Source organism: Triticum dicoccoides, chromosome 6B, assembly GCF_002162155.2.
Source record: "Triticum dicoccoides isolate Atlit2015 ecotype Zavitan chromosome 6B, WEW_v2.0, whole genome shotgun sequence".
NCBI classification, from domain to species: domain Eukaryota; kingdom Viridiplantae; phylum Streptophyta; class Magnoliopsida; order Poales; family Poaceae; genus Triticum; species Triticum dicoccoides.
Genome location: NC_041391.1, coordinates 613,577,632 through 613,586,928, shown reverse-complemented (window position 1 = coordinate 613,586,928; position 9,297 = coordinate 613,577,632). Strand labels below are relative to the sequence as shown.

Genomic DNA, 9,297 nt, shown 5'->3' with positions numbered 1-9,297 from the left:
AACAGTATCGTAGTGTTTTCGCGCTGAATTTTATGATCAGCAGCAGCAACGTTTAGGGCATGTACAATGGCGGCATATGGATACATATGTCCCATGACAAAAAGTAATTTGAGGTATCTTATTTATTTTTTTTCCTCAATGCAAGCTACCATTAGTGAGCGTCATTAAGAAATAAAAAAATAAAGACTCTAATACACATGCATCTTTATTTTTCATTCCAACCTTTTCTGCTTTTGTCACCAGACCATACTTTTTCTCTTCAAGCACCCGCCTTTTGAAGAGGATCCCGCTTCCCCATCCGAACCTACTTTACGTTATATCCGAACCTACATGGCAAGCGAGGCATCACCTTGAACCTACTTTAGAGCTTGGCATCGTGGCTGCATCCGAGACAGCAAACCAGCGTCAGGTAACTGAATCCATACTTCCACCGCGCGCGCACACACAACCGTCCTCAGATACTAAAAGAAATCTAGGGTTGAAGCGATGACTGACTGGTTCTAAAAAAAATGCTGAAGACTTGTTGGTTAAGAAAAGCTAATGAAATATGCGAGGGGGCAAGGGGGCAAGGGAGGCTGAGGCAACTGGCGTTTTTTTTCTTTTTTTTTTCCTAGTGAACTGACGTTTGGTTTCTGATGGCAGATAGAAAATGATATTCAAAGCTAATGACTATACTTTTTTTTGGCGGAATAGCTAATGACTATACATGCCGATGTTGCTATGATTTGAGCAACCAGAGTCCGATCGAATAGCCGATTGTTTATTCGGAAGTATGTCCACACGTAGTGATATTTGCCCGAACTGTGATAGTAAAGCGACTTTATTTTACCTGTCCGCTGAAAGAAAATTAGTCACGTACGTGCCGCCAGTCCAATACAATTATACTTTGTGTATTCAAGAAGAAGAAAAACAGTTTATGTGATGCCACAGAAAGATCTTCGGCCACTATCAACGCCTTTCTCGCATCGGATCTCCATCGGAGATGGTCATCACATTGAAGTGGAGCAAACTTACAAGCTCAATGAAGAAAACAGGCATTGTTGCAGCTGAAACACCCTACTAGTGCCGGGTTTAAAACAATACAGAGGCTAGCCAACTCGCTTGGAGAATGCTCCCCCGATTTGCATCCTTTTTGGCCGTTGGATCTTGGTCAAAACTTGTTTTGGACGTTGGATCTAGACGTTGGAACTCAGTTATTAATTTTGACCGCACGGTTGTTTTTCCTCGTCCATGACTGGTGGGCTCGTCCGAGCTTTCTATTGGCTGGGTGAAGTGCTGATGGGTGCAAACGAGTGTATCCTCGCGCGCCGCGCGTCTTTTGCCCCAAACCCTAGACCCCACCCCCAATCCCTCCAGCCGCCGCTCCCCCACCCACATTTCTCCTCCACCCCCTCTCTCTCCTCTTCTCCCTCCTCGTTCGCGCGCCCATCACCCAGCGCTCGCGCGCTCGCCTCCCGGACCAGCCGCCGCCGCGCCGCTGGGGCTCGTCCACCACGGATTTTCAAGGGGAAGGAGCAATGACGGGGCTAGGCTCCAGGCGGCGTACACTTCATGGGAAGGCAAGGAACCAGGAGGTGATGGGGTCAGATCTGGCAGTGGTAGATCAGAGCTTAAGCCCGAGGCCGCGACGGGGAAGGTCGAAAAATAGAGAGACCGGATGGAGGTGCTGGAGGCGAAGGACCGCCCGTCGGCAAGCTCGAGCTAGAGACGGTGAGATCCCTATCCCCATCTCTATTCTCTCAGTTCCTTCCTCTCCAAACCTTCATTTGTCAGCTCTCTCCCTCAGCACAGTTAGCGTCACCGGCCATCAGATGCATAGGAGCATGAGGCAGCGCTCCCGTCGCTTTGTGGTGGAGCTGCATAGGAGGGGGAGGAGGCTGGCGATAGGGAACCGGGCCGGGAGGAGGCAAGGTATGTGCTGTCACGTGTTTTCTTCTTCGGTGCATCTGTTCATTGTCGGAGTGGATTCATGGCAACAATTTTTTTGGATAAATAATGAGTGCCAAGATATGTGTGTTGACAAATGGATGAGAGGTGTTCAGAGAAAGATTTGAGCCATACATGCGCCAGGTTCTGAGAGTCTGTGAATGTAATAAGAATATTTTCAATTGCAAATCATTTCCTAATATTATGGTTAATTAGTTATTTCTGGTTCTTGTCCACTGACACTCATTTGGGATGTAGTATGAGGATCGGGTGCGTCAGGAAGCAGCTCTGAATATGGTTCCCGTAGATGAAGATAAGGAGAAGGCGCTTATTTCACTGGCCAAGGTTTATGCTTCTGTCTCGGCTTTCTATTGGGTCCTGATGTTCCCAATATTTTTAGATAACCATGTTTTATTGGACTTATTGATAAAGTAAATTTTCTGGTACAAGTTTGTCTCCAAGGAAAGTTATTGTAGTTACTATTAATTTTTTTGATTTAACACCATGACTAGGCCTCGATATTACCGTTGTCGTAATGGTGTGGATTGCTATATAAAGTTCTACGTTTGAAGGGATGTGTTGTCAGAAATTCTCATACACGATTCTTTAGTAGGAAGGGACTTTCATTCCTTCGAAAAGTGAAGAGGATCATGCCTTTCTGTTGGATTTGCTTTTTTGGTTTAGAGTAAAATGATGAGTGTCGTGTGTCTAATATGAGGAAAATGGTTTAGGGTAATTACTGGCAGGAGGATCGCTGGGTGGTAGCCGAGTGGGAGGGTTCAGATTAGGGATTACGAGTATGAAGTAGATGTGATAGATTGTAACTCTTCTCACTTGATTAATTCATCTCAAGAGGTCCTCTTTATATATAGAGGCCTAACAATTAAAAAACTAATCATCCTTACATGCATACATGCATGCGTCACTCTAGAGCCAAAAACTAATTACGAGTATGCAGGTTGCAGTCCCTTGTTCTACATATAACTCGCCAACTCTACTAATTCATGTATCAGTATATGCATATATATATTCCATTCCCAGCACAGGTGTTCGGAAGACTGGACACTTCTTGTACTTACTCGAAATTTTCTTTTCATAAAAAGTTCCTTGGAAGAGATTGCAAAGTTTAACGAGCATGTCCCTTTTGTTAAATGAATCTCTGACCTAGGAGAGCATGTTCTTTTATTAGGTTGCAATCGTGAAACTTCTTTTGGGTTTTCTTATTGTACAATACGAAGCTTCCAAATTATTTGATCCTTGAAATAAGTTACCAACTTTCTGTGCAGTGAGCTGGGAGCCGGGGTCATCCCTCTCACCACCAATCGAACATACTACTTCAACCACCATGTCGAGCGATATAAAAGGGTTCTCTGTTTCATTGAGCAACGACACGAGACTGTGCCCCCTCTTGCTCCTGGTGCATGTTGCTGCCCTCCTTTCCCCTCTGACTTGACTTGCTTTACATTGTGTGAAGTTGTTTACCTTCAACTTTACAAAGCTATATCAAGTTCGCAACTGTACTTGGCTACACCTATAACATGATGCATTTCTCTTCCAGTTTATTGAATATATTTTTATGGATTGAATGTCCAATCTGGTACTGTTCTATCACTCATTTAACTACCTTAATGTGTTCACAAAACTCCTTCTGTAGCTAAGATTTCTTTGTACAACACATCCTAATTATTGCTCTTATTCTTAAATCTTATTTCACTTTATTCAGCTGCAGGCTGGGTTAAGATTGTTTTTGTGCCAGAAACAGACTAGGCAATGCTCTAACCTTGGCAGCAAAAATTGTCTAAATTTCATAAATAAGGTAGTGGAATATCTTTGAATATGTTCATTTAAATATCTTGAGTTGACCTGTATGGGTTGCTTCTGTGCACACTTTCTTTGATATGAATTTCTAGGAGAGAAATTCTTTCATGGTAATGATGTATTACCGATATTTACTCTGTTTCTTAGGCCTATAGGTTTCTTTTTGTGGGATGCAGTTATGGTACCATATGAATATGATCGTCGAATTGCATATTATTGCCCTTTTGGACATAGACATGTGCCATGTAGTATAACATTTATAAAGAATGTCTTGGAAATTGCAAGTAGATGATTATGGTTACCCTGTAACTTTAGGAGTAAGATATATATGATGATAGAATCTAAAGATGCTTGCTAATCTATAACAATAAGATCCAGTCACATGCAATATGTTTTATTCATAGAAACAGGGGATCAATCTGGCTGAAAGTAATCATCTTATGGCGTGGCATGAAGAGGTAGTTCACAAACCTTGTTAGGTGCTCCATCCTTTGTCACTCTGATTTGATTTCCTAATATCTGGCTTCTCTGAACAGATGTGTGCAGATCTGAGAAAGAAGAGGAATAATCCAGCAGAAGAATTTAGTGAATAAGAACAAGTTGGCATTTCTCTCTTGTGAACACAGTCGTGCCTGCCTTTTGATTTTATTATTTGTGCTAATGCAAACATGAACTCTCTATAGTTCTTGACGCAGCACCGCTAATTACTCAATTTGCAATACATGATTATTTCTTGGAGAAGTTTAGTGCATGAATTAGAATTCTGTAAAGTTAGTCTAAGCTCCTGTCTCTAGGCCAGGATAGATTTCTCAATATCATTTTTGGGATTGTTTGAACACTGAACAACATTGCCAGGTCAACCATTTCTCATGTCTTTGTCATATCTATAGGTATTGTGCTGTCTCAATTTTGTCACCAGCCTCTTTCACCGACCCGTAAACTATCTGTCTCGAGGTCTCGCTAACTGTATTGGGTTTAGAAAAAAAAACTATATTGGACTTATCTTCGCATCAGCTACTTTGTAGGTATTATGTGCGTTGTCAGGGATCTGATATCATGTAGTTCCAGGGATTTTAGAAGGTCTGGTCAGTCCATTGTTCTTGCCATGTGTTACTTTTTATCATTACTGTTCTTGCTTTATGGTTGCCTTCCGAGTGCACTTTTATTAGTTTTAACATATTAATTTTAATATGCTTGATTGACCATATTATATATTTCACTTCACCGGGGTGGTTGGTGGAAGTGTTGGTTAAAATATTTTATACAGTTGAATATTCTTGATTCACTATTTTGTAGCCTGCTCTTAGTTGTATAGTATTAATTCTTAAAACTTAATCTCTTAAAATTAGTTAATTTAGTGAGTTGTTTCACTGTTTTCAAATAAGTAGTTTCAGCCCTCACTATGTCCTGAAACTTATTCTTACTGCCTTTTATGACTTAAATGTAACTATTGGCATATAATCTCATGTCTTAAAATCTTAGTTGAGAATGTATTAAAAGTTATAAGATCTGGAGTTTCCACTATATTTCATCTAGCGGTACTCCCAATAATTGAATATTAAGAGCACAAACGATCATATGCTGTACATTCAGTTACTCGAAAATGCTTTTATCTTGCAGGCCAGTTTTACATATACTTTTTCAATAATGAGATGACTATGAACAGAGTATCAAGTTTTTTGTCTTGGCATTACTGCCGCCGTGTACGGATGGTTATTAAAAGAAAAAGGATTCAAGTGGCATACCTTAACTTGACAGATGCTTTAACCGCAAGAACTGTTGTTATTTTCTTTTCCTTTCCTGCAATGATGGTAGTTCGCCTTTGATTCTAGAAGTCGCAAAGGAGTGAAGGGTAGAGATTTCCATTGTCGTTGAATTGGTGGGATTGTCACCAAGTTAGTGTTGCAGATTGTTTCTGTTTTAGAGCAAGAAGCCAAATCATTGTTCATTGTAAATCTTGAAAAACTTGTTTACTGTCACTTCTATATCTATTATAAACTTTCGTTCCTGGTGTGGTACTTACCAATGTTGGTTTGCCCTTCCATTGCAGCAGACCAATATGTCCTTGTTTCTTCCAAAAAAATATCTCATTTCAAGTTTGCGCCTCTATTATAGTAGAACATGTCATAAACATGGTGTTCGGCATCATTTGTCAAGTTCCCTTAAAAAAAAGAAGAGATGTCTATAGAGAGTGGCTCCATAACTAAAGAGATGACAAATGTTGTTGTTTGCTCATCTTATTTAAAAAATTAAGAAATTACAATGCATGTGAACTATAGAGGTTGTGAAGGACAAAATGCTATGGATCCAGAGGAGTGGGAGGGGAGAGTTTACCAAGGACAAGCGTGACTATGGATTCCTAAGTTCTAGCTAACATAGCAAAATTGTGTAGATAGAATGCCTGCATTTTGAAAAATCTATTACATAGTTTGTGACTACGTTTCTTTCAATTTTCATTATTAAAAGGTTCCTTATTATTGTCAAATTTTCAAGTATTTATTCAAATAACTCTTGGTTTGAAATGAGACTTTGTGCCATTTGACGCAATGGGTGATGTTATTATACATCTTATTGTAGTGAGTAAACCTTCCATTCTTATTATAGACTTCATTCTTTTTTATCAAGGTGGGTTAATTTGTTAGCTTATGTGCTTGCCCACAACTAAACCAACTAAATCATGGATTTTCTTTTTGATGTGTATATGAATTCAACGGGTCTCTATGCCATTTGGCGCAATGGGTGGCATGTGGACCTCTGACATGCTTATGCACCCAAAAGCACAACACAAAGAGGTTTCTTTTTTTCGTGCAAATGGAAAATAAAAGTTTGGTGCAAACGGTGTTAAAAATATATATTCTTAATTGGTCTTTACATCTTATACAAATATGTTTTTTTAACACTTAGAATTCTCATCATGATAACCATATTTTCGGCTAAAGCAATGCTTCCTTAGCTTGTTTGTACATATTATACAAATACACTTTTATTTCAAACTCGAATTTCACAATGCGATAAACATATTTTCAGTATGGCATGGTTTAAAATAGGCTTTCCACTACTAATGTTTGCAAAATGAATCCATTTTCATCGACAACATGTCTTTAGTGGGTCTCTGCGCCATTTGGCGTAACAGGTCAACTAGTATCGACTAAAAGGGGAGGAGGAGCTGCGGGAGACAAGAGGAAGGAGATGGGCAGAGCGTACACGGCGGATCAGCAGCGACTCCCTCTCCTGGGGGGAATGCGAGAAGGAATGGAGGGAAGCAATAGAAGCGGCGCGGGCGGAGTCGGATCCGGGATCCAAGAAGTGGAGGGACAGGTATGTTCAAACCTGCCAAGTTCGTGCGGATCGAAAGATGGTGAATTTGGCGAGGCGGATCTACTTCGAGGGAGGGCGCAGATGCCGCCATTCCCAAACTCCCCGCCGGTGGCCTTCATCCATTGGGCGAGAGGGGAGTGGCGCTCGAGCGATCCGAGAAGGAAGGCGCGTTGGATTTCAATGGTGGGATTGAGCTCAAATTGCCCGCCGGAGCCGGAAATAATCGACCAGCTACCGTATCCGTCTCCAACAATATGAGGTGTCCGGTGGCGAACAGAGACGAAGATTCAGGCCATGGGAGTACTCTAATGACCAAGAGGGTCTCGTTCGACCTGGGAGGTTCTCATTCAATTTCTGAGGATGTTGCTGATTACGAAAAATTGGAAACAAGGATCAGGGGAAAATTCTGGGCACTCGAACAACTCGATGATGAAGAATCTGACTCTACAATAGAAGATGCTGAACATCGAAGCCCCTATCTAGCCACTCTTGCAAATGCTTTTGCCTGTGCCAAACAAGGGAAGAAGATTGGGAATAAAAGGGCAAAGATAGTGAATTGCAATGGACATAATGCCGAAAAAATCTGCTACACAGTCAGAGGGCTTGGTGACTCTGTTCACAAGAAAGTTAGCTCATCGTCTTGTCAGGGAAGTAATAAGAAATCATCTGTCAGGTGTGGTTTGATTCAGAATAATCGATGGTATCGGATTATTGGAGGGAAGAAAATGGATTTAGGTGCTGGAGTTGAGCCTAATTGGTTGCATTGGAGGAAAGTAAAGAAAATTGGGAATTCATCAGTATGCAAACTGATTGAAGCCCCTCTTTCTATACGATCTCCAGCTCGCAATGAGGGGGAAACTGGAGATGACTGCGTGATTGCAGGGAACTTTGTGGTCTCTATTCGAACTTTGAAGCTGACTGGGCTTGATAAAAAAGAAACATGCCATTTTAAAGGTGAAATTGGGCTGGAGGGAAAAAAGTAGGCCTAAAAAGTGGTGGAAACTTTTGGCCCGCAGGGGGGAAACATTATATGCACCCAGGACTGGTCCTGGGGGTTGAGACAAGCCAATTCCTTCGGTCTAGGGTTTCCCATTTGTGGTGTCCACTCCCCTCCGCCGCCGCGAGAACCTGCTGCCCTCGATCCACAGGGATGGCTGACCGTTTTGATCCAGGAAGAGGTGGAGGTGGAAAAGGAGCAGAGAGAGGTGGTAACTGGAGGCTGGTGATGGGCTATGGAAGAGAGGCGAATTTAATAGGCAAGATCAAGGCTACCACACTCGCCCCCGACCACCCTTCAGAAACTTTCAAGGCAACCAGTTTCAGAATCACTTTGGCAGAGAGAGTTTTGGCAATTGGAACCGTGAGGGTGCTGGTCGTGATACGCGTCAGTTTTAATACAAATCGACTTCTTAGTCTAATCCGCCTCCTGCCGCTAGCAACTACCAGCAGAAGTCTAGTGCTGCAACAAAAAGCGGGGGAGGTAGAGATAACGATATTTAGGCTTCCAAAGCTATTTCTGCAGGAGGGGTTCTGAATGGAAATCAAGGCTCTGCTGGAGGGGGATCGAAAGCAAGCAGCTAGTGGCTGACAAAATCATTTTTCACAAATGTGGAGAGAAAGGGCATAACTCCAAAGGATGTGAAACGAAAGTCAAATGCTCCATTTGCACTAAAGACACATACATTGCTGATTTCTATGCATGGCTTCATCAGAAAAAACCAGTGGCATCTTTGGTTGGCTTGGGAGGAGAAGGTCTTGGCATTTTTGTGGCTGACCACACAAAAGAGCTTCCTGGGAATAACAAAAATGATGCATTTGCTTTGGTCAGACTCAGGGATGGATGTGATCAGAGTGTTGATTCAGATGATCTTATCAAAAGCTTAGCTAAAACTTACCCCTGGGGGTGGGATGGGAAAGCAAAAAAAGTGTCTGATGGTGTTTTCCTGGTAAATTTTCCATCTGTTGCAAGGATTAATGAGGCTGCCATTTATGACTAGGTCCCTTTGAAAGGTGGAAATATAATGGTTAAGGTAAAGATCTGGAATGATGATGCAATGGCAGTGGGTAAACTAGCAGTGATTTGGGTAAGGGCTAAAGGAGTTCCAAAATCAATGAAAAACTATCATGGTCTTTGTGAGATTAGATCTATGATTGGATATGTGCTGGATGCTGATATGGATTTGGTGAACAAAAGTGGTCTTGTTAGACTGAAGATTGCTGTGGTTGACCACACAA

General features: G+C 41.8%; 1 long non-coding RNA gene across 2 annotated transcripts; it reads left to right on the top strand.

The window, feature by feature from the left end:
- Nucleotides 1-1,358: 1,358 nt before the first annotated feature.
- LOC119323189 lies at nucleotides 1,359-5,762 on the top strand. 2 transcript variants are annotated; one of them, XR_005156175.1, is made up of 5 exons: nucleotides 1,359-1,710; nucleotides 1,792-1,911; nucleotides 2,185-2,271; nucleotides 3,213-4,202; nucleotides 4,281-5,762. It is a non-coding gene; the product is annotated as an uncharacterized LOC119323189 (long non-coding RNA). The 2 variants fall into 2 exon arrangements; XR_005156174.1 differs by having other exon boundaries at nucleotides 1,787-1,911.
- The last annotated feature ends 3,535 nt before the right edge of the window (nucleotides 5,763-9,297 follow it).